Source organism: Ascaphus truei, chromosome 2 (genome assembly GCF_040206685.1).
Source record: "Ascaphus truei isolate aAscTru1 chromosome 2, aAscTru1.hap1, whole genome shotgun sequence".
Classification (NCBI taxonomy): domain Eukaryota; kingdom Metazoa; phylum Chordata; class Amphibia; order Anura; family Ascaphidae; genus Ascaphus; species Ascaphus truei.
The window spans coordinates 9,287,149-9,309,222 of NC_134484.1; the positions used below are offsets into that span (position 1 = coordinate 9,287,149).

Here is a 22,074-nt window from a genome sequence, read left to right on the forward strand (position 1 = left end):
TAAAAAACTATTTAAGACCTTTGTGGGAACTTTAAATTCAAATGATCATAATTTATGTTTAACGTGTAAGGTCAGTGAAAAAAATCTGTTTTTCTTGGATTTAAAAATCTCCATTAACCAAGACGGTACTATCAATACGGTATTACATGCCAAACAAACAGCCACTAATAGTTATCTAAGGGCAGACAGCCATCACCCGGCCCCACTAATTAAAGGTATCCCGACAGGCCAGTTCCTCCGTATTAGGAGGAACTGCTCCAATCCTGTTGACTTCCATTCTCAAGCGGAAACTATGAAGAAGAAGTTCACAAATAGAGGCTATAGCAAAACACACATCAAAAAAGCCTATAAAAACGCAGAACAAGTCAATAGAGATGAACTACTGTACTCTAAAAAGGAACTGGATATGGATAAGACTATCAGATACATCGGTACCTATAGTGCCCAATGGAATAAGATCAAATCCATTTATAGGAAGCACTGGCATATCCTCTTGGAGGACAAAGATCTTTGTGAAGTGTTAAAGCCATATCCAACAATGGTACCAAAAAGATCAAAAAACTTGAAAGATACTTTGGTTCACAGCCACTTCCAAACTAAGTCACAATTCCAAACATGGCTTCCACAAAAAACAATGGGCACCTATAAGTGCGGAACATGCAAGGCATGTACATATATCCATACCAGTAAATGCTTCAAAAGCACCCACAACAACAAAACATTCCAAATGAAGAGTTTTATTAATTGTAAAACCACACTAGTAGTATACCTCATTACATGTAAGTGCGGGATACAATATGTGGGAAAGACGGGTCGCCAGTTCCGCAGACGCATATTGGAACACATTGGATCTATTAGGAATGAGCTAGACACTCCGGTGTCATGTCATGTTAGGGGGCATCATGGGGGAGACATTAACTCCTTAAGCTTCCAAGGCATTTTTTGCCTTAAGACTAACACTAGAGGGGGAGATGGGGACAAAACTCTCTGACAACAAGAGTCCCGTTGGATATATCAACTATCCACCCTATCCCCAGCAGGTCTGATTGACAATAGTTTTTCCTTATCTACACTGTCAGTTTGATTTAGGCATACAGCTATCCTCTCCATTTTTATATTCAATATTTTAATCACTTAGGTTCACGTTATTTCTGCTGCAATAAATATATTTTAAACAATTAATAATAAATAGTAAGTTTTAATACAGGCACAGGTGTTCTTCTGTGCGGCCAATAGGGAGCTTTTCTTTACCCTTGTGTTTACTATTAACCCCATCCCGGCCAGCACCACCTTGCACCTTTTATTGCAGTTTTTGTTCTGTCATCACACAGGTCACATGATTTGATTCCCTCCTTTCATACTGGTATAGTGCAAGGTGCACAATTTGACCTCTCAGGCCATCCCACCCCCCCATTGTGTAACATTTGGAGGGAGTATACAAGATGGGGGCCATCCTTACATGTGCTCCGCGGAGAAGCGAGCTAAAATGGCGGTTCCCGCCGAACCTGGAGCAAGCACGTGAGATTTGCAAAAGGACTGTGAGACAGTTGTGGCGGGAAATGTGCAAGAGTCTGGAGCCAAACCCAGATTTCTTGCATGAGGAGCGGAGTGGCGCGAAAGCCGAAAGGCCACGTCATGCCGACAAGGAAAAGACCCCGCCTCTGGATTCCACCAGAGGGAGGGGGCCCACAAAGAGCCAATCAGGAAGGTCCTCCCCCGCAAAGGGAGGGACCGGAGACCTGAGCGAGGAGCGTCACTCTTGTCTGGCATTCAAGGAGCAAGGAGCTAGAAAACTGAGTTGTCTTCCCTCTGAACGAACCTCCATTGGAGATAAGTACCTCCATTCACCAAGTACCTGGAGGCCTACTGGTCGTGGCAGTAGCGGAGCAGGAATATGTTCGGTGCTTGTGTGTGCACTGCGGACTACCCGGCGCGGTACCAAGTACCAAGGCCCGATGTGCTAAATGTGGCACGTATTAATTGTGGCCAACCGAACCGTGGGATTTGTTCGGCACGCCACGGGGTGCCTCTCCAGGAACTTTGACGGAGGTGGCGGACGACAAAGAAAAGACTGCCCTGGGTCCCCGTTATACCATATCGGGAGGAACCCAGGTCCAGCTAGTTATCGAACTAAGCAAGCTAGCCACCCAGACAAGCGCGACCGCAAGGGAGGTACACAAACGAGGACATTTTGTACCTATATCCACGGGGTGTATCGCTGAAGAACCAGGTGACTCCCCAGCGGAGGAACCGATCGTGATTTCTTCTTCTTCGGAGGAGGAGATGGGTGTAACATCGGTGGCGATGCGCCTACCGGTGAACCACCCCAAAGGCATCAAAAGAGAACAGACAAGTCCAGGGGCCATCCGACGGCGAACGCTGGTGTGGCCGGAGGCTCGTACGAGTCTCACCGCCATGGTGACCCCCAGTGCAATGGAGACCGAGATGATCCTAGCGGAGCCCGATGCCATCAAAAAGCAGCGGAGTGGTAAGGAGACACCATCCACCCCCTTACTCCCGCCAGGCACAGACCGCACTCACTGTGAACGAGAAAGAGAGGCTTGAGGCCTACTTGTTCGATCGTGTACCGGAGGTTCCACCGCCGCCTCCGGGGGTCCTCGACGCACGGCCGGTGCATGACCCCGGGGCGGATGGAGATTCTGCAAGCGATCCTGACGATCGCAGTTCCGGTTTCACTGGGGAAAGAAAAGCCCGGGAGGAGTGCTCTCCTCTCAGAGCATAGACGGCGCCATTGCCCTGGCTATTCTACGGAGTCGAGGCCCCTCCCGAGAGACCCAAAGTATGAGGGGGAGTGCCGCTAAGAAGAAGTTCATTGGGCGGGGTGTTACCCGTTTGCTGGACAATGTTCTGGATGTTTCTCCAACCCCGGCCCCTAGCCCCCCTACCCCGACCACTGCCCCTGCCCCATCACGAGTGGTGCCACCAGGACCTACCAGGGATAAATTATGTAAAAAACCCAAATACTCCAAGGACTGCGGGACTGGGAGTTGAGTGAGGAACGGTCTGAGGGTGAGATACCGTATTCAAGTGTTATACCTGTACCTAACCCTGTGCTGTTTTCTCCTGCAGCTAAAGGGAGAGACCGAGAGTGTCACACTCCAGTAGAGACTGGGTCTACTAGTACAGTGGTGTCCAAAATGAACCCCACTAGGTATTATAATGCCAAGTGAAGGAGAGATTGCTCGCGAACTACTGATGCGGGTACGTCCGGTGTATCATCACAGGTAGATTCTGATGTAGAACGCACTAGTCAGGCCGCTGAGAACGTGCACCGCGATAAATGGTGGGCGCCTTTGTTCACAGGGTACCACGAAGGGATGGACCGTACACGATTCTTGTTGATTAAGAACGATGTAGTAGACCATTGGTGGGCGGCTGGTTCTTTCACTCCGCAAGAGATGGGGGATGAGTTGGATCACCGGTTGAGGGAGATAGAACAGAAACGTATTGTACCTCAAGGCCCCAGTATATTGTATGACGAAGTAGCCTCCGAGGAGCCATTGTTTTGGGTACTGCTAAGCAGGGCAGGGCACCACACACTTACCAAGCTAAGTCGAGCTGACCGGGCGCTAGATACCGGCAGTCACACGGTTATGAATATCCCTACGTGCCGGAGCCCATCATGAGAGAGGTTAAGGATAACCGAGACAGTTGGCTTAGGGAGGCAGTTCAAGAGTACCTACGGACCAAGTACGGTCGGGCGGGGTATCACAATGAGGATAAGATTAGTGAGCTAGTGCGTATATGGAGCATTGGTAGGTGTATTTACATGCACAGTGTTACATACAGGCCTAAGCATGGGCCGGTTCAGTCGTTCGCTGTGACTGTCACTGACCATAACGGACGACGTGTAAGGAAGCCTGATCCAAGGCATTATCTGTAGGGTTCCCCATGTTGGGAGTACCCGGATGTACTTACAATTACTATCTCATTATGCATGTATTATGATTGTTATGTGTGCTGTTTCCCAGGTGGTTCGCCACAGGATGGTACTGATAAAGATAGGTCCAAGTGGGGACCATTGTATTCCACCATAGGGAGAGTGAAGCCCCCTGTAAACAGCTCAGGCTATACCTATCTTCCTTCTACTGTGATAAGTCCTGTTAAGATCAGGCGCCAGTAATCATCATGGGTTTTCCCCCTTCATAGCCCTAACCTGAGTGGTAGACGCAGACCTGGACTCTGCTGCAGGCGTGAACAAGAGGGGAGGCTCTGCTGACACCATGAGGGGAGGGGCTAGCTCTATATTTAGCAGCCAACTCCGGTGAGTTACAACAAGAGACAGGGGGTGCCCAATGCTGCATCCAATTGAAAAAACATATATAATGAATATATTCATTATATATGTTTTGTCAATTGGATGCAGCATTGGGCACCCCCTGTCTCTTGTTGTATACCATAGCCACGCCCAGTAGCTCTCTGGTTGATATAAATATATATTTATTATGTGGTGGGTGTGGGAGTTTGAGCTTGCTGGGAATCTGTGTTACCCTTTGTCTGACTGCTAGCAGTCAATTGGAGGTTGTGGCACCTCCCCCCAGAGCTCACTCCTCCTCCTTCACCTTTTTAACTTGGAAGGTCATTTCACTTGCTGCAGGAACAAGACCCATTATGGTTTTTTCCCCACTCACAGAGGTAAAGGAAGGGTTCTGCATAGGCCCTGTTTTCCTGTGTGTAGCTGTGCTGGAGCCTGCTTCTTTTCCACTCAGAGTTCCCAGGCAATTGCTGAAGAATCAGGTTGTATTCTTTCTTTTTTTTCTTCTTTCTTTTTTGGTATACTTTGGTGTGGATCTGTGGGGGAGTATACTGTGAGTATACAGTGGTTTTTGTAGAGGGTTTGGGTGGGTTTTTTTCAGGTTTAAAAACCGTTTTTGTTTTCACCCAGAGGCTGCTGTATTTCAACCCAGCAAAGCTGCACTTTGGCTGGCAGAAATTGCAGTCTCAACCCCTCTCCCCTCCCCCACCTCTGGTTGTTTTTTACTTCCAGTTTTCACTTTAATTTAAGCCTGATTTCTTTCTTTTTCATTTGCAATTGGGAGCTCTTTGTCTTACTTTAAGACCTTCATTTTTGTGTGTGGTTTCTTGAAAGAGAGAGAGAGTTAAATAATTAGGGGAGAAAGAGAAGATTACAGCAGGTTTTAAAAGCTGTTTTCATTCCTCCCTGTGCAGAGAGATAGTTAATTGGTTCTTAAAGAAACAGTTACCTCTCTGCATCTCTCTCCCTAAGCACTTTTTCCTCCCCTTATTAGAGGCTTATTTCATCATGCCTGGGGGGAACAGGACTAGTGCAGCAACAGGGGCCACACCTGGACATCGGACTCCTAAAACTGGGGCCCCTAGGAGTAACAACAATAGCCCAAAGCCTGGTACTTCCAGTGCCCTGGTCACACCTCCCCCAGCTCCTCTTGTCAGTTTAACCCCTGCAGTCCCAGGTTCAACTTGGGTGCAGGTGGCAGCTGCAGGCGTCGGCCCCGGCAATAACAATGCTGGGGCCACACCCTGTCTGAGCAGGAAGCTTGGGGTGAGGTGCCCAATGTCACCTGGCCTTAGCATGGAGATTTATGTTAGGGCTGTGGCAGACGTTGTGGGTCCCTCTGCTGTGGTGGCGGCCAGCAAGATGTACGGGAGGGGCATTTTCTTTCTCCGTACGCTGGCTGCCACGCACACCCTGGTGCAGAAAGGCATCAGTGTAGGGGGGACCTACATCCCCGTAGAGCCCATGGAGGGGTTAGGCACTAGGATTATTCTCTCCAATGTGCCCCCCTTCATCCCAGATAGCCTCATGCAGCTGCACCTGCAAGTCCTGGGAGACATTAAGTCTCCCATAACAAAAATTCCGCTGGGCTGCAGGGATAGAGCGCTGAGGCACGTGCTCTCATTTAGGCGGCAGGTACAAGTGCAGCTGCCAGGGAGCACAGAATCTGTGGAGGGTTCTTTTAGGGTGCCCTACGAGGGCATAATGTACACAGTGTTCTATGGCACGGAGGAAATTAGATGTTATCTGTGCAAGGAGCTGGGGCACACTCGTATGAGTTGCCCCAAAGGGAACAGAGGACCTATCCCAACTCCAACACCCAGCCCTCCCTATGCCAAGACACCCCGTACCGCTGTGCCCACCACAGCGGGGCACTCAGGGGCCCAGGTCCCTCCTGGGACCACAAGAGATGTTGCTGTCCCATCTGGAACAGGGACTTCTGTACCTCTCCCTGGAGAGCGGAGAGAAGGAGAGGGGGTCGCCCTGGAGCGACCACCCTCTGTTATCACTGTCTCCCCCCAGGGGGAAATACCCTGGGCCGCTGCGCCCACCGCGGTGGAGCCCTTGGGGGCCCAGCCCCCCCCTGGGACCACAGCAGATGTTGCTGCCCCATCTCGGGCGGTGACATCTGCACCTCTCCCCCAAAGAAAGAGGGAGAAAGGAAAGCCCTTGAGGGCCCAGGCTCCCCCTGGGACCACAGAAGATGTCACTGGCCCATCTCAAACAGTGACATCTGAACCTCTCCCCAAAGAACAGAGGGAGAAGGAAAAGACCTCAAGGGCCCAGGTCCCCCCTGGGATCACAGAAGATGTCACTGCCTCAACTCAAACAGTGACATCTGAACCTCTCCCCCCTACAAAGAGGGAGAAAGGAAAAGTCACCCCACAACAGTCACCCTCTGTTGTCGCTGTCCCCCCCCAAGAACACCTTACCCCCAATTTAAGCACCGTACAGAGTGTGGGGGAGCAGGAGGAAGCTCCTGTTATGGAGGTAGCGGCACTCTCTCCTGGGGAATCAATCCCTAGAAAGAGCAAATTTAAAACAAATAAGAGGGTGATTGAGGAGGTAGAGGAGGGTGAACCGTATTACGTTTACCCTCTGAAGTCTCTGAAGCGGGACGTAACATCAGTTCCGTACAAGGTGGTCCTGTCCAGACCACTGGTTACGAGTAGCCAGTGTAAACCAGATCCCACACAAGTACAGCCCCCCCCCCCCCTCGAATTTCTGGAGGGAATACAACTGAAGGTACCCGGCGTCTCTGGGGTGGAAGGCCAAAATGCTCAGCAGCATGAGGCCTTGCCCATAGATATAGATGTTGGGGTGCCTCTCAACGCCCCTCCCGGTTGGAGAGCATCCCCAGGAGAATTGTGCTTCGGTGAATTTGCCATGCCGAGTGCACCTATCTTTGGAGCCAGCCAAGATCCCCCTCCGGCTGTACCGCCTTCGAGTGTTGCACCTGAGGCGGAGTCAGGTTTTGCGTCACCAGAAGTAGGGGATGGGCTAGGGCTGACCCCCATGGTTGAGGATGGAGAGGGGGAGGCAGGTGTAGGTAGGGATGCTTTAGTGAGCACTTCGGATTTCAACTGGAGGCTATCTGACATGAGCCCTCTTAGTGGGGAGTTTTGGTCTTTGTCAAAGATGACTGCCAGGCTAGACTCTCTCCTTGGGGTGCCTACAGAAGAGTGCCCTCCCGTGATTGAGGCGAAGGCCCCTAACATTCCGTTTACTTACACGGCGATAGAGGAGACCAGGAGGGTAATGGGTACCTTTTTGGTTCACAAGGTCACTCCAGAAACCGCTGCCTCTGCCATGCCACCACCAGATACCCCTGAACATCCTATCCTGGGGTTGGAAGTGGAGGATTTAGTGGACCCCCTCGTGGAAACACCGAAGGGGGAACCCACTGTAGAACTGAGAGAGACCCCCGCAGGGGAGGGTGAGGGTCTTAAGCCTTTCAGTCAACAGGAGCTTAGGGAGTTGGGGCTCAGTGAGGAGTCTTCTGGCACCGTGGAGTCGGTGGACTCTTTGACCCCTGTTATCCCTGCCAAGGAGCTAGATGCTTTCCTAGAGGATACCCTCTGCAAGCATAAAAACTTTAAGGTGAAGTTGGCCCTTGAGAAGTGGAAAGATGCTTCAGTCATTCTCCACTCTCTCGGAGTTTACATCAGGGCCAACCACAAGGCAAAAATCTCCGGGGCTATCCATATACATGTCCTAAAGTTTGAAAAAGTGATGCGAGACCACGTAAAGGCTTCTCAGGGTATAGTACCCTGAGCACCTGTGGGGAACCAAAAAACTCCTGATTACCAATGGCGTTAAGCATCGGTACGCTAAATGTTAACGGCTGTAAGGATGGGTTTCGTAGGTTCAAGGTACTCTCCTTTTTGCAGAAGGGGAAGTATTCTGTGAGTTTCCTGCAGGAAACCCATACCACTCCAGAGGCTGAAGCCAGCTGGCATTTGGAGTGGCGAGGCAGTGTCTTCTTCAGCCATCTCACTTCAACATCTAGTCGGGTGGTGACCCTGTTCTCTGAGTCCTTTCAACCAGAGCTGCTGCTTGCCAAAGCTGTTGTTCCAGGTCGCCTGTTGCATATCAGGGTCCGACACGAGGACTACACGTTTAATTTCCTGAACGTATATGCTCCTGCCACTGGACCCCTGAGAAGGCAGTTCTTCGTCAGAATGTCTGAATACCTGGAGACAGTCGACGCGGACGAATACGTGGTGCTCGGGGGTGATTTTAACTGTACCCTCGAGGCTCGGAAGGACCGGAATGGTCAGGAGCCACACCCGTGTTCTGCGTCGGCCTTGCGGGAGGTCATCACCCGCTACTCCTTGGTAGACGTCTGGCGAGAACAACATCCTGAGGCATCCACTGAGTTCACCCATGTTAGGGTGTTTAGGGGTGAACGGATGTCCTGGTCCCGGAACGACAGACTGTATATCTCCAGCCACAGCCTGTCGCGAGCCCAGTCCAGTGCCATTAGGCTGGCGCCGTTTTCGGACCACAATTGTGCGTCCGTGACGCTGATGCTGCTACCTGCAGCACCTTCGGCCGCTTATTGGCATTTCAACAATTCGTTGTTGGAGGACAAGGGGTTTGCGACGTCGGTCAGAGACTTTTGGATGGCCTGGAGAGGTTGCAGGTCAGACTTTGCCACGTTAGAGCAGTGGTGGGACGTGGGCAAGGTTCATCTGCGCCTCGTATGTCAGGAGTACACCAGAGGTGCCAGCGGGCGGCGCGATGCTGAGATCGAGGCCCTCAGGGAGGAGGTGCTCGATCTCGAGAAGCGGCTGTCTGTGGCGGGAGACCAATACCTGCAGAGTATGTACATGGAGAGGAAGTGCGCTCTCCGGGAATTGGAAGATCGGAGAGCTCGGGGGGCGTATGTGCGATCCCGCATCAACTTCCTTCGAGAGATGGATCGCGGGTCGCGCCTCTTCTACACGCTGGAGAAAAAGAGGGGAAACCGTAGACATATCACATGCCTGTTGGCAGAGGACGGTACCCCTCTGACTGACCCGGAGAGCATCCGGGACAGAACCCGGAGATTCTATGTAGATCTTTTCTCTCCGGAGTCCATCCAGCCAGATAAATGCAGGGTCTTATGGGAGGGGCTTCCCACGGTCGGTGAGGATGGAAGGGAGCGGCTTGAGTTACCTTTGACTCTGGCCGAGCTCTCTGAAGCCCTCAGTCTCATGTCCCGTGGAAAAGCGCCGGGGCTAGACGGGCTGACTGTGGAGTTCTTCCGGTTTTTCTGGGAGATGCTGGGACCTGATTTCACCGAGGTCCTAGCCGAAGCCCTGGAGATCGGTGAGATGCCACTTTTGTGTCGGCGGGCAATACTGTCTTTGCTGCCGAAGAAGGGGGATCTCCGTCAGATCTCTAATTGGCGACCGGTCTCACTGCTCAGCACGGACTATAAGATCGTAGCCAAAGCGCTTTCGCTGAGGCTCAAGTCCGTACTGGCAGAGGTGATTCACCCTGACCAGTCCTATACTGTCCCGGGCCGGAGCATTCATGACAACATTTTTCTGGTCCGGGACCTGATGCATTACGCACAGAGGACTGGTCTATCACTCGCCTTCCTGTCCCTAGATCAGGAGAAGGCGTTTGACAGAGTGGATCACCGTTACCTTATGCAGACCCTGCGGGCGTTTGGCTTCGGCCCACAATTTGTGGGCTTTCTCCAGATGCTGTACGCTTCTGCAGAGTGTCTGGTGAAGATTAACTGGTCCCTGACGGCACCTTTTGTGTTTGGTCAGGGAGTGCGTCAAGGGTGCCCCCTGTCTGGGCAACTGTACGCGCTGGCCATTGAGCCCTTCCTCTGCCTACTGAGGAAGAGGCTTACCGGGCTGGTGCTGCGGGAGCCCGACATGCGGGTAGTCCTGTCGGCTTATGCCGATGATGTGCTCCTCGTGGCCCAGGACCTAGATGATCTAGAGCGGGCACAGGAGTGTCAAGAGGTCTACACCGCGGCCTCTTCTGCTCGGATCAACTTGTCCAAGTGCTCCGGCATCTTGGTGGGTCCCTTAAAGGTGGACTCTTTGCCCCCCACGTTTCGTAATATCTCGTGGGGGAGCGATACTCTCAAGTATCTGGGAGTCTACCTGTCTGCTGCAGAGGACCCTGCCCCAGAAAACTTCAGTGATCTTGAAGAACGGGTCATTGCTCGTCTGGGGTCATGGGTGTATCTGTCGAGAATGCTTTCCCTTAGGGGAAGAACCCTGGTGATTAATCAGCTAGTGGCCAGTCAGCTTTGGCACCGGCTGATAGCCATGGGTCCGACCCCCGAATTTATTAACAAGATCCAGAGGAAGTTGATGGATTTTCTCTGGATGGGGAAGCATTGGGTCTCTGTGGGAGTTGCGTGTCTCCCTTTGGAGGAGGGTGGACAGGGAGTGGTGTGTGTCCGCTCCCAGTTACGCACTTTCCGCCTCCAATACCTGCAGAGATACCTATTCGCAGATCCGTCTCCGCAGTGGTGCCAGCTGGCAACCTTTTTCTTTCACCAGCTGCGCAATATGAGGTATGACCGGCAACTCTTTTTCATCAGGCCCGAGGGTTTAGGTAGAAACCTCTCGGAGCTGCCGGCATACTACCGGGACTTACTGAAGGCCTGGAAACTGGTCTCCGCGACCAGGAAGAAACAGGCGGTGGGGATTGATTTCCTCGCCGAGCCCCTGCTGTATAATCCGGCAGTGGGGGCTCGGATGTTGGATTCACCCTCTATTTGCCGCCGGCTAATCCTGGCGCAGGTGACCAGAGTCGGGGATCTCCTGGACTATGAGCGGCGGGATTGGGTAGGGGCAGAGGTGCTCGCGCCCCGTATGGATCTGCGTTCTGCCCGCGTCCCTCGTCGTTTGATCCAGGAGATTAAAGATGCCATACACCCCGACTCCCGCACCTTCATTGAGGGGGTATTGCAGACCGGAAAGCCTTGTCATCCTATCAACTTCGGCTCTCCGAATCTTTGCGTAGAACCAAGGTCACGGCAACCCCCTCGGGCTCTTCTCTCCCCCAACCTCAGCAAGTTGGGGGAAATGTCCCCGGCATGTTTCCGCGGCATGCCGAGGAAAGTCCTGTATTCTCTGGTGCTCCATATAGTGCATTACCTCGCCCTTGTCACCCGCCCAGACACCATCTGGAGGCGGGTATTCCCAGCGAACGAGGATGAGAGACCCCGGTGGAGGGAACTCTATTCATCTTTGGTTCCCCGTCCCGCCGGGGATTTGAGTTGGAGAGTCCTCCACGGAGCACTGAGCACAGGAGAGTATTTGGCACACTTCACGGACTCCCCCGCCACCTGTCCCTTCTGTGGCGAGCGGGAGTCCGTATATCACATTTATTCGAGTTGTGCCAGACTGCAACCCCTCTTTTCCTTCTTGAGGAGCTTGCTCCTGCTGTTCTGGTTGCACTTCTCACCTCATCTTTTTATTTTTGGGTGCCCAGTGTCCCGGGACAATAAGCCTAGGGATCTCCTGGTCAACCTGCTCCTGGCATTGGCTAAGGTAGCCATTTGTAAAACCAGGAAGCAGTGTTTGGAGGGGGGTCCCGACAAACATCGTGGTCATGTTCCGGGCGCTGGTACACTCCCGTATTCGGGCAGAGTACTCGTACGCCGAGTCTACTGGGACGGTTTCAGAGTTTGCCTCCCAGTGGGCGTTAGGCGGGGTGCTTTGCTCGGTATCCACCAATCAGGGTTCTTCAGATTTAACCCTTCTGTTTTAAGTGCACTTCATCAGTGCACTTGTTGGGTTCATTTCATTTTTGTTTGACTGGTATTATCTTTGTTCTACTTGGTAACAAGTAGAATTGCTGTTCAACTGAATTGGCCGGCTTTGCCGGCCAATCAGTTTCAAACCAGATCAAAATAGATCAGATTTAACCCTTCTGTTTTAAGTGCACTTCATCAGTGCTATTGTTGGGTTCATTTAATTTTTGTTTGACTGGTTTATCTTTGTTCTACTTGGTAACAAGTAGAATTGCTGTTCAACTGAATTGGCCGGCTTCGCCGGCCAATCAGTTTCAAACCAGATCAAAATAGATTCCCCTCTCACAGAGGTAAAGGAAGGGTTCTGCATAGGCCCTGTTTTCCTGTGTGTAGCTGTGCTGGAGCCTGCTTCTTTTCCACTCAGAGTTCCCAGGCAATTGCTGAAGAATCAGGTTGTATTCTTTCTTTTTTTTCTTCTTTCTTTTTTGGTTTACTTTGGTGTGGATCTGTGGGGGAGTATACTGTGAGTATACAGTGGTTTTTGTAGAGGGTTTGGGTGGTTTTTTTCAGGTTTAAAAACCGTTTTTGTTTTCACCCAGATGCTGCTGTATTTCAACCCAGCAAAGCTGCACTTTGGCTGGCAGAAATTGCAGTCTCAACCCCTCTCCCCTCTCCCACCTCTGGTTGTTTTTTACTTCCAGTTTTCACTTTAATTTAAGCCTGATTTCTTTCTTTTTCATTTGCAATTGGGAGCTCTGTGTCTTACTTTAAGACCTTCATTTTTGTGTGTGGTTTCTTGAAAGAGAGAGAGAGTTAAATAATTAGGGGAGAAAGAGAAGATTACAGCAGGTTTTAAAAGCTGTTTTCATTCCCTCCCTGTGCAGAGAGATAGTTAATTGGTTCTTAAAGAAACAGTTACCTCTCTGCATCTCTCTCCCTAAGCACTTTTTCCTCCCCTTACTTAGAGGCTTATTTCATCATGCCTGGGGGGAACAGGACTAGTGCAGCAACAGGGGCCACACCTGGACATCGGACTCCTAAACTGGGGCCCCTAGGAGTAACAACAATAGCCCAAGGCCTGGTACTTCCAGTGCCCTGGTCACACCTCCCCCAGCTCCTCTTGTCAGTTTAACCCCTGCAGTCCCAGGTTCAACTTGGGTGCAGGTGGCAGCTGCAGGCGTCGGCCCCGGCAATAACAATGCTGGGGCCACACCCTGTCTGAGCAGGAAGCTTGGGGTGAGGTGCCCAATGTCACCTGGCCTTATCATGGAGATTTATGTTAGGGCTGTGGCAGACGTTGTGGGTCCCTCTGCTGTGGTGGCGGCCAGCAAGATGTGCGAGAGGGGCATTTTCTTTCTCCGTACGCTGGCTGCCACGCACACCCTGGTGCAGAAAGGCATCAGTGTAGGGGGGACCTACATCCCCGTAGAGCCCATGGAGGGGTTAGGCACTAGGATTATTCTCTCCAATGTGCCCCCCTTCATCCCAGATAGCCTCATGCGACTGCACCTGCAAGTCCTGGGAGACATTAAGTCTCCCATAACAAAAATTCCGCTGGGCTGCAGGGATAGAGCGCTGAGGCACGTGCTCTCATTTAGGCGGCAGGTACAAGTACAGCTGCCAGGGAGCACAGAATCTGTGGAGGGTTCTTTTAGGGTGCCCTACGAGGGCATAATGTACACAGTGTTCTATGGCACGGAGGGAATTAGATGTTATCTGTGCAAGGAGCTGGGGCACACTCGTAGGAGTTGCCCCAAAGGGAACAGAGGACCTATCCCAACTCCTACACCCACCCCTCCCTCTGCCAAGACACCCCGTACCGCTGTGCCCACCACAGAGGGGCCCTCAGGGGCCCAGGTCCCTCCTGGGACCACAAGAGATGTTGCTGTCCCATCTGGAACAGTGACTTCTGTACCTCTCCCTGGAGAGCGGAGAGAAGGAGAGGGGGTCGCCCTGGAGCGACCACCCTCTGTTATCACTGTCTCCCCCCAGGGGGAAATACCCTGTGCCGCTGCGCCCACCGCAGTGGAGCCCTTGGGGGCCCAGCCCCCCCCTGGGACCACAGCAGATGTTGCTGCCCCATCTCGGGCGGTGACATCTGCACCTCTCCCCCAAAGAAAGAGGGAGAAAGGAAAGCCCTTGAGGGCCCAGGCTCCCCCTGGGACCACAGAAGATGTCACTGGCCCATCTCAAACAGTGACATCTGAACCTCTCCCCAAAGAACAGAGGGAGAAGGAAAAGACCTCAAGGGCCCAGGTCCCCCCTGGGATCACAGAAGATGTCACTGCCTCAACTCAAACAGTGACATCTGAACCTCTCCCCCCTACAAAGAGGGAGAAAGGAAAAGTCACCCCACAACAGTCACCCTCTGTTGTCGCTGTCCCCCCCCAAGAACACCTTACCCCCAATTTAAGCACCGTACAGAGTGTGGGGGAGCAGGAGGAAGCTCCTGTTATGGAGGTAGCGGCACTCTCTCCTGGGGAATCAATCCCCAGAAAGAGCAAATTTAAAACAAATAAGAGGGTGATTGAGGAGGTAGAGGAGGGTGAACCGTATTACGTTTACCCTCTGAAGTCTCTGAAGCGGAACGTAACATCAGTTCCATACAAGATGGTCCTGTCCAGACCACTGGTTACGATTAGCCAGTGTAAACCAGATCCCACACACGTACAGCACCCCCCTCTCGAATTTCTGGAGGGAATACAACTGAAGGTACCCGGCGTCTCTGGGGTGACAGAAGAGTGCCCTCCCGTGATTGAGGCGGAGGCCCCTAACATTCCGTTTACTTACACGGCGATAGAGGAGACCAGGAGGGTAAAGGGTACCTTTTATGTTCACAAGGTCGCTCCAGAAACCGCAGCCTCTGCCATGCCGCCACCATATACCCCTGGACATCCTACCCCGGGGTTGGAAGTGGAGGATTTAGTGGACCCCCTCGTGGAAACACCGAAGGGGGAACCCACTGTAGGATTGAGAGAGACCCCCCCAGGGGAGGGTGAGGGTCTTGAGCCTTTCAGTCAACAGGAGCTTGGGGAGTTGGGGCTCAGTGAGGAGTCTTCTGGCACCGTGGAGTCGGTGGACTCTTTGACCCCTGTTATCCCTGCCAAGGAGCTAGATGCTTTCCTAGAGGATACCCTCTGCAAGCACAAAAACTTTAAGGTGAAGTTGGCCCTTGAGAAGTGGAAAGATGCCTCAGTCATTCTCCACTCTCTCGGAGTTTACATCAGGGCCAACCACAAGGCAAAAATCTCTGGGGCTATCCATATTCGTGTCCTGAAGTTTGAAAAAGTGATGCGAGACCACGTAAAGGCTTCTCAGGGTATAGTACCCTGAGCACCTGTGGGGAACCAAAAAACTCCTGATTACCATTGGCGTAAAGCATCGGTACGCTAAATGTTAACGGCAGTAAGGATGGGTTTCGTAGGTTCAAGGTACTCTCCTTTTTGCAGAAGGGGAAGTATTCTGTGAGTTTCCTGCAGGACACCCATACCACTCCAGAGGCTGAAGCCAGCTGGCATTTGGAGTGGCGAGGCAGTGTCTTCTTCAGCCATCTCACTTCAACATCTAGTCGGGTGGTGACCCTGTTCTCTGAGTCCTTTCAACCAGAGCTGCTGCTTGCCAAAGCTGTTGTTCCAGGTCGCCTGTTGCATATCAGGGTCCGACACGAGGACTACACGTTTAATTTCCTGAACGTGTATGCTCCTGCCACTGGACCCCTGAGAAGGCAGTTCTTCGTCAGAATGTCTGAATACCTGGAGACAGTCGACGCGGACGAATACGTGGTGCTCGGGGGTGATTTTAACTGTACCCTCGAGGCTCGGAAGGACCGGAATCGTCAGGAGCCACACCCGTGTTCTGCGTCGACCTTGCGAGAGGTCATCACCCGCTACTCCTTGGTAGACGTCTGGCGAGAACAACATCCTGAGGCATCCACTGAGTTCACCCATGTTAGGGTGTTTAGGGGTGAACGGATGTCCTGGTCCCGGATCGACAGGCTGTATATTTCCAGCCACAGCCTGTCGCGAGCCCAGTCCAGTGCCATTAGGCTGGCGCCGTTTTCGGACCACAATTGTGCGTCCGTGACGCTGATGCTGCTACCTGCAGCACCTTCGGCCGCTTATTGGCATTTCAACAATTCATTGTTGGAGGACAAGGGGTTTGCGACGTCGGTCCGAGACTTTTGGATGGCCTGGAGAGGTTGCAGGTCAGACTTTGCCACGTTAGAGCAGTGGTGGGACGTGGGCAAGGTTCATCTGCGCCTCGTATGTCAGGAGTACACCAGAGGTGCCAGCGGGCGGCGCGATGCTGAGATCGAGGCCCTCAGGGAGGAGGTGCTCGATCTCGAGAAGCGGCTGTCTGTGGCGGGAGACCAATACCTGCAGAGTATGTACATGGAGAGGAAGTGCGCTCTCCGGGAATTGGAAGATCGGAGAGCTCGGGGGGCGTATGTGCGATCCCGCATCAACTTCCTTCGAGAGATGGATCGCGGGTCGCGCCTCTTCTACACGCTGGAGAAAAAGAGGGGAAACCGTAGACATATCACATGCCTGTTGGCAGAGGACGGTACCCCTCTGACTGACCCGGAGAGCATCCGGGACAGAACCCGGAGATTCTATGTAGATCTTTTCTCTCCGGAGTCCATCCAGCCAGATAAATGCAGGGTCTTATGGGAGGGGCTTCCCACGGTCGGTGAGGATGGAAGGGAGCGGCTTGAGTTACCTTTGACTCTGGCCGAGCTCCCTGAAGCCCTCAGTCTCATGTCCCGCGGAAAAGCGCCGGGGCTAGACGGGCTGACTGTGGAGTTCTTCCAGTTTTTCTGGGAGATGCTGGGACCTGATTTCAACGAGGTCCTAGCCAAAGCCCTGGAGATCGGTGAGATGCCACTTTCGTGTCGGCGGGCAATACTGTCTTTGCTGCCGAAGAAGGGGGATCTCCGTCAGATCTCTAATTGGCGACCAGTCTCACTGCTCAGCACGGACTATAAGATCGTAGCCAAAGCGCTTTCGCTGAGGCTCAAGTCCGTGCTGGCAGAGGTGATTCACCCCGACCAGTCCTATACTGTCCCGGGCCGGAGCATTCATGACAACATTTTTCTGGTCCGGGACCTGATGCATTACGCACAGAGGACTGGTCTATCACTCGAGTTCCTGTCCCTAGATCAGGAGAAGGCATTTGACAGAGTGGATCACCGTTACCTTATGCAGACCCTGCGGGCGTTTGGCTTCGGCCCACAATTTGTGGGCTTTCTCCAGATGCTGTACGCTTCTGCAGAGTGTCTGGTGAAGATTAACTGGTCCCTGACGGCACCTTTTGTGTTTGGTCGGGGAGTGCGTCAAGGGTGCCCCCTGTCTGGGCAACTGTACGCGCTGGCCATTGAGCCCTTCCTCTGCCTACTGAGGAAGAGGCTTACCGGGCTGGTGCTGCGGGAGCCCGACATGCGGGTAGTCCTGTCGGCTTATGCCGATGATGTGCTCCTCGTGGCCCAGGACCTAGATGATCTAGAGCGGGCACAGGAGTGTCAAGAGGTCTACACCGCGGCCTCTTCTGCTCGGATCAACTGGTCCAAGTGCTCCGGCATCTTGGTGGGTCCGTTAAAGGTGGACTCTTTGCCCCCCACGTTTCGTAATATCTCGTGGGGGAGCGCTACTCTCAAGTATCTGGGAGTCTACCTGTCTGCTGCAGAGGACCCTGCCCCAGAAAACTTCAGTGATCTTGAAGTACGGGTCATTGCTCGTCTGGGGTCATGGGTGTATCTGTCGAGAATGCTTTCCCTTAGGGGAAGAACCCTGGTGATTAATCAGCTAGTGGCCAGTCAGCTTTGGCACCGGCTGATAGCCATGGGTCTGACCCCCGAATTTATCAACAAGATCCAGAGGAAGTTGATGGATTTTCTCTGGATGGGGAAGCATTGGGTCTCTGTGGGAGTTGCGTGTCTCCCTTTGGAGGAGGGTGGACAGGGAGTGGTGTGTGTCCGCTCCCAGTTACACACTTTCCGCCTCCAATACCTGCAGAGATACCTATTCGCAGATCCGTCTCCGCAGTGGTGCCAGCTGGCAACCTTTTTCTTTCGCCAGCTGCGCAATATGAGGTATGACCGGCAACTCTTTTTCATCAGGCCCGAGGGTTTAGGTAGAAACCTCTCGGAGCTGCCGGCATACTACCGGGACTTACTGAAGGCCTGGAAACTGGTCTCCGCGACCAGGAAGAAACAGGCGGTGGGGATTGATTTCCTCGCCGAGCCCCTGCTGTATAATCCGGCAGTGGGGGCTCGGATGTTGGATTCACCCTCTATTTGCCGCCGGCTAATCCTGGCGCAGGTGACCAGAGTCGGGGATCTCCTGGACTATGAGCGGCGGGATTGGGTAGGGGCAGAGGTGCTCGCGCCCCGTATGGATCTGCGTTCTGCCCGCGTCCCTCGTCGTTTGATCCAGGAGATTAAAGATGCCATACACCCCGACTCCCGCACCTTCATTGAGGGGGTATTGCAGACCGGAAAGCCTTGTCATCCTATCAACTTCGGCTCTCCGGATCTTTGCGTGGAACCAAGGTCACGGCAACCCCCTCTGGCTCTTCTCTCCCCCAACCTCAGCAAGTTGGGGGAAATGTCCCCGGCATGTTTCCGCGGCATGCCGAGGAAAGTCCTGTATTCTCTGGTGCTCCATATAGTGCATTACCTCGCCCTTGTCACCCGCCCAGACACCATCTGGAGGCGGGTATTCCCAGCGAACGAGGATGAGAGACCCCGGTGGAGGGAACTCTATTCATCTTTGGTTCCCCGTGCCGCCGGGGATTTGAGTTGGAGAGTCCTCCACGGAGCACTGAGCACAGGAGAGTATTTGGCACACTTCACGGACTCCCCCGCCACCTGTCCCTTCTGTGGCGAGCGGGAGTCCGTATATCACATTTATTCGAGTTGTGCCAGACTGCAGCCCCTCTTTTCCTTCTTGAGGAGCTTACTCCTGCTGTTCTGGTTGCACTTCTCACCTCATCTTTTTATTTTTGGGTGCCCAGTGTCCCGGGACAATAAGCCTAGGGATCTCCTGGTCAACCTGCTCCTGGCTTTGGCTAAGGTAGCCATTTGTAAAACCAGGAAGCAGTGTTTGGAGGGGGGGGGGGTCCCGACAAACATCGTGGTCATGTTCCGGGCGCTGGTGCACTCCCGTATTCGGGCAGAGTACTCGTACGCCGAGTCTACTGGGACGGTTTCAGAGTTTGCCTCCCAGTGGGCGTTAGGCGGGGTGCTTTGCTCGGTATCCACCAATCAGGGTTCTTCAGATTTAACCCTTCTGTTTTAAGTGCACTTCATCAGTGCACTTGTTGGGTTCATTTCATTTTTGTTTGACTGGTATTATCTTTGTTCTACTTGGTAACAAGTAGAATTGCTGTTCAACTGAATTGGCCGGCTTTGCCGGCCAATCAGTTTCAAACCAGATCAAAATAGATCAGATTTAACCCTTCTGTTTTAAGTGCACTTCATCAGTGCTATTGTTGGGTTCATTTAATTTTTGTTTGACTGGTTTATCTTTGTTCTACTTGGTAACAAGTAGAATTGCTGTTCAACTGAATTGGCCGGCTTCGCCGGCCAATCAGTTTCAAACCAGATCAAAATAGATTCCCCTCTCACAGAGGTAAAGGAAGGGTTCTGCATAGGCCCTGTTTTCCTGTGTGTAGCTGTGCTGGAGCCTGCTTCTTTTCCACTCAGAGTTCCCAGGCAATTGCTGAAGAATCAGGTTGTATTCTTTCTTTTTTTTCTTCTTTCTTTTTTGGTTTACTTTGGTGTGGATCTGTGGGGGAGTATACTGTGAGTATACAGTGGTTTTTGTAGAGGGTTTGGGTGGTTTTTTTCAGGTTTAAAAACCGTTTTTGTTTTCACCCAGATGCTGCTGTATTTCAACCCAGCAAAGCTGCACTTTGGCTGGCAGAAATTGCAGTCTCAACCCCTCTCCCCTCTCCCACCTCTGGTTGTTTTTTACTTCCAGTTTTCACTTTAATTTAAGCCTGATTTCTTTCTTTTTCATTTGCAATTGGGAGCTCTGTGTCTTACTTTAAGACCTTCAATTTTGTGTGTGGTTTCTTGAAAGAGAGAGAGAGTTAAATAATTAGGGGAGAAAGAGAAGATTACAGCAGGTTTTAAAAGCTGTTTTCATTCCCTCCCTGTGCAGAGAGATAGTTAATTGGTTCTTAAAGAAACAGTTACCTCTCTGCATCTCTCTCCCTAAGCACTTTTTCCTCCCCTTATTAGAGGCTTATTTCATCATGCCTGGGGGGAACAGGACTAGTGCAGCAACAGGGGCCACACCTGGACATCGGACTCCTAAACTGGGGCCCCTAGGAGTAACAACAATAGCCCAAGGCCTGGTACTTCCAGTGCCCTGGTCACACCTCCCCCAGCTCCTCTTGTCAGTTTAACCCCTGCAGTCCCAGGTTCAACTTGGGTGCAGGTGGCAGCTGCAGGCGTCGGCCCCGGCAATAACAATGCTGGGGCCACACCCTGTCTGAGCAGGAAGCTTGGGGTGAGGTGCCCAATGTCACCTGGCCTTAGCATGGAGATTTATGTTAGGGCTGTGGCAGACGTTGTGGGTCCCTCTGCTGTGGTGGCGGCCAGCAAGATGTACGGGAGGGGCATTTTCTTTCTCCGTACGCTGGCTGCCACGCACACCCTGGTGCAGAAAGGCATCAGTGTAGGGGGGACCTACATCCCCGTAGAGCCCATGGAGGGGTTAGGCACTAGGATTATTCTCTCCAATGTGCCCCCCTTCATCCCAGATAGCCTCATGCGGCTGCACCTGCAAGTCCTGGGAGACATTAAGTCTCCCATAACAAAAATTCCGCTGGGCTGCAGGGATAGAGCGCTGAGGCACGTGCTCTCATTTAGGCGGCAGGTACAAGTGCAGCTGCCAGGGAGCACAGAATCTGTGGAGGGTTCTTTTAGGGTGCCCTACGAGGGCATAATGTACACAGTGTTCTATGGCACGGAGGAAATTAGATGTTATCTGTGCAAGGAGCTGGGGCACACTCGTATGAGTTGCCCCAAAGGGAACAGAGGACCTATCCCAACTCCAACACCCAGCCCTCCCTATGCCAAGACACCCCGTACCGCTGTGCCCACCACAGCGGGGCACTCAGGGGCCCAGGTCCCTCCTGGGACCACAAGAGATGTTGCTGTCCCATCTGGAACAGGGACTTCTGTACCTCTCCCTGGAGAGCGGAGAGAAGGAGAGGGGGTCGCCCTGGAGCGACCACCCTCTGTTATCACTGTCTCCCCCCAGGGGGAAATACCCTGGGCCGCTGCGCCCACCGCGGTGGAGCCCTTGGGGGCCCAGCCCCCCCCTGGGACCACAGCAGATGTTGCTGCCCCATCTCGGGCGGTGACATCTGCACCTCTCCCCCAAAGAAAGAGGGAGAAAGGAAAGCCCTTGAGGGCCCAGGCTCCCCCTGGGACCACAGAAGATGTCACTGGCCCATCTCAAACAGTGACATCTGAACCTCTCCCCAAAGAACAGAGGGAGAAGGAAAAGACCTCAAGGGCCCAGGTCCCCCCTGGGATCACAGAAGATGTCACTGCCTCAACTCAAACAGTGACATCTGAACCTCTCCCCCCTACAAAGAGGGAGAAAGGAAAAGTCACCCCACAACAGTCACCCTCTGTTGTCGCTGTCCCCCCCCAAGAACACCTTACCCCCAATTTAAGCACCGTACAGAGTGTGGGGGAGCAGGAGGAAGCTCCTGTTATGGAGGTAGCGGCACTCTCTCCTGGGGAATCAATCCCTAGAAAGAGCAAATTTAAAACAAATAAGAGGGTGATTGAGGAGGTAGAGGAGGGTGAACCGTATTACGTTTACCCTCTGAAGTCTCTGAAGCGGGACGTAACATCAGTTCCGTACAAGGTGGTCCTGTCCAGACCACTGGTTACGAGTAGCCAGTGTAAACCAGATCCCACACAAGTACAGCCCCCCCCCCCCTCGAATTTCTGGAGGGAATACAACTGAAGGTACCCGGCGTCTCTGGGGTGGAAGGCCAAAATGCTCAGCAGCATGAGGCCTTGCCCATAGATATAGATGTTGGGGTGCCTCTCAACGCCCCT

At 52.7% G+C, this 22,074-nt stretch overlaps 1 protein-coding gene across 1 annotated transcript in view; it reads left to right on the top strand.

Annotated features, from left to right (window-relative positions):
• The window catches only part of LOC142488078 (uncharacterized), a 908,622-nt gene that overhangs the window by 213,615 nt on the left and 672,933 nt on the right, over positions 1-22,074 (top strand). The window lies entirely within an intron of this gene.